Genomic DNA, 3,738 nt, shown 5'->3' with positions numbered 1-3,738 from the left:
GTGGACCAGCACCGGATGAGGAACCCATGTCACGGCCATGCTTGTGTGTTGCTTCAAAATCAGTCTGACCCGTCTCAGCACTGATGGCTTTGTACACAAGCTTCTAAAAGGGGGTGCACTCGTGTAGACGGAGGTTTCGACGAAGCTCGGGGCTAAGTCCCTTGCAGAACCTTGCCTGCTTCTTGGCATCGGTGGAGACTTCCTCAGTCGCATAGCATGCTAGGTTACCGAACTCCCTGCTGTATGCATCCACAGAGAGTCTACCTTGAGTGAAACTGCAGAATTCCTCACGCTTATGGTCCATAAGACCCTCCGGAATGTGATGTTCGTGGAAAGCCTCACTAAATTCTGCCCAAGTAGTGACATGGCCAGCTGGGCGCATGGCTTCATAATTCTCCCACCAGAGACTGGCGGGGCCTTCAAGATGATAGGCAGCAAAAGTGACCTTATTAGCCTCAGCTACGAGTGCAGAATGCAGCTTATGAGTAATACTATGAAGCCAGTCATCAGCGTCGAGAGGCTCGACGAAGTGGTGGAAGGTGGGTGGATGTAACTTGGTGAAGTCGCTGAGCGACACCAAGTTATTCCTCTGATGATGTGTTGTGTTCTGTTCGACGCGCTCCAACAAACGGTTGGTCTCCCGCTTGTTTCTCTCAGCCTCCAGCATAACCTCGGCCAGAGAAGGAGGATGAGGCAGGTTTGCATCCCCAGCTCTACTGCCTTCGGCCTGCTCCGGGGGAGCAGGGTTGTTGCGGGTGTTGACCATCCTAGGAAAAACAAGACAATGGTTTAGTCCAGAATGATAAGATTCTGACATAGAAATGTAGAATGTAAGGAACAACTCAGAATGCAAGATGATCATCCGTATGACATGGTGAATACAGAAACTGCTACATTTATTCCATCGTCATACACACCATACAAGGTTTAGTACAAGACCAAACGGAGTACTACTACGGTGAAAGGAAGATTACATCTCACCGGAGGCATCCCAAGCTCCTATACATTATTTTTCTACACCTCCGGAAAGTGGTACACACTAAGTCATATCCCACAAGTCATGCGGGATGGTGGACGATATAACTGTTACATTACTAGTGGTGCTACTATCAGCTCAGGCATTTCCGTAGTAATCCTTATAGAAGTTACCCCATGTCCTGGAAGCTGAATGTGATCATCTGGAAACAGCCGATCCTGTGGAGCCTGCGGTCCATAAGGACTCGAGTGAGGCCTGGGACCATCAAACGGTGGCGGAAGAGGTCCACGGGGAGGAGTGATGCCCCCTACATCACGCCAATCCATACGGTCCGGCAGAGTAGACCACACAGGGTAGAGATCCCACATGTCCATATACCCTGCCTGCACAGCAGGTGCAAACCTGGTCAAGGTGGCCCAGTAATCAGATCGAGAGTTGAAAAGCTCCAATCGCAAGGCAGGTTTTCACGGTCCTTGTCCTCAAGCAACTGTGTGGTAGTGCGGAGCAGCGAATCCTCGTGAGAAGAGTCGGTGTAGATAGCTATGAAGTAACCTTCTGGCCCAGGAAGTGACATCGGCATATAGCGGAAGTTAGTGTTCCGAAGCAAGGAGGTTCTGGCCCATATAATAGTCATCATCGAATATGCAGCGTCTTGCACAGACATCTCGATGGTAACCCCAAGTCCATATGAGCAATGGAGGGGTTCAATGGATCCAGGATAGCAAGGAAATATCCTGACGGTGCAGAGGTATTGGCTTTGACTGAAGTCTCTATGCTGCTCCTCAACAGTGTGCTCAGGATACCAACAGTATCCAGCCTCGGTCATTACCCGGACCAACATAGCAGTATGGCCAGGTACATCGAGGCATCCAGTTAGATGAACCACTTGATTCTGGGTGCGGGAAGCCATCTGAAACACGATGTAATACAAAGGCATTAGAATTTCTAGCAGAAATTGGACAGCATAACGGCTGTAAATGCTCAAAAAAGATTTGAGACATTTTGCAAAGGATTGCATAGACACTCAACAATATCATATCAAGGTTCTGGGTCCATCTTAGCAACATAATGGTGTAATAGAACTGAACTAGGCTTGTAACCATCAAACCTATAAGGTACTACTAATTAGTAACGCGTGAACCTAATAGAGAGAAGAGATCCTAATCCTTAACCCCCGGTGGAAGAATAGACTGACTCAGATCAGAATGCCATGAGGTAACGGAGTAAAAAGAGCCTTACGTTCCATCCCACAATCAATTCCCCTACATATAACTAAAGCATTTCTAGACTCAACATCGACCAGTTTGGCTTGGAGAACCTACAGGCAGTCCGGCTCTGATGCCAACGCTGTCAGGACCCTGACTCAATGTCACATCGATCTAGCATGTAACACCTCATATCACTTTGCGGCCTCACGCACGTTATTCCCACGGGTGTCGCCTTACCTTTTCCTGGGACCGTTTGCGCCTTTTGGCACACGTATATGATAGTGTCGCTAGCATCCATATGATAAGGAGCCCGGGCTGACATGGCTAGTCGCAAACACAAAGTGGCACAGACTTACAGGGACAGGCATCCATGACCCAGCATCGAACGTTTCGGTCATTAGCGAGTGAATCCGGGCTGTAGCACTGGGCTAGCAGGACTCCGATAAACCGGGCTGTAGCAGGCTAACAGGACTCCGGTATTCATCGCGTGACATTTCCCCGAAGGGACAGACACAAGAACGAAGAAGGACACATGCCAGCCAGCCTAAGTGTTCCGGAGCAGTAGCCAGCTACCATGGCTCAGTGGGAGCACTTGGAGACATTTCCCGGTAAGAGAGGCTACTAAGGATAAACAACTAGATAGTCAGATCCCACACATACCAAGCATTTCAATCATACACACAGTATGCTCGATATGTGCAAATACAACAAGGCATCACAACATGACTCTACAACACAAGTACTTTATTTAAAGGCTCAGAGAGCCATACATATCATACACACAAGTACGGGTCACATGACCCAGCATTCAAGTCATACAAGCATACAAGCCAACATCGGAAGTAACTTGTCTGAGTACAGACAACTAGTAAAATAAAAGAGGCTTGGTCCTTCATGAGCTCAGGATCACCACCTGGGCTTCAGCCTACTCATCGATATTGACATCTATGAAGAACCCATCAGAAGGGGTTGCAGCGTCTTCTGTAAAATGTAAATTAAGCAACATGAGTACAAATGTACTCAGCAAGACTTACATCACATCCTACATACATGCACATTATCAAGAAGGGTTGGTGGGGTTATTGCAGCAAGCCAGCTTTGACTCTTGGCTAAGCTATCTTACGAGACTCCAACTTGAAATGGTTTTGCGCAGTCGAGTCCACTACTCACCGCTTGAATACACTACCGAGGATCCACCTCCGCCATCCTACGGAAGAGCCATCCTCGGCACTCATGCTTATCTTGAGGCTTTTAGCAGTATCCATTTACTTGTCTATGAACTGTATAGGCAACCAAGTAGTCCTTTACCGCGGTCGCGGCTATTCGAATAGATGATGTTAACCCTGCAGGGGTGTACTTCTTCATACACGCTTTCACCACTTACCGCCATTTACACAACATGTACTCAGCAACCTTCAAGCGGAAGCCCAACGTGGGTGTCGGTCACGACCTACCTAAACACCTAAGTCTCTAATCCAGGTTTATCGCCTATCCAGGTTCCATCCGTAGGGAGTCTGGCCGAGGATTCCACATACGACCCCGAACGATGTGTAC

The sequence above is a fragment of the Triticum aestivum genome, chromosome 7B (assembly GCF_018294505.1).
Source record: "Triticum aestivum cultivar Chinese Spring chromosome 7B, IWGSC CS RefSeq v2.1, whole genome shotgun sequence".
NCBI classification, from domain to species: domain Eukaryota; kingdom Viridiplantae; phylum Streptophyta; class Magnoliopsida; order Poales; family Poaceae; genus Triticum; species Triticum aestivum.
Note: the sequence above shows the minus strand (reverse complement) of the source record.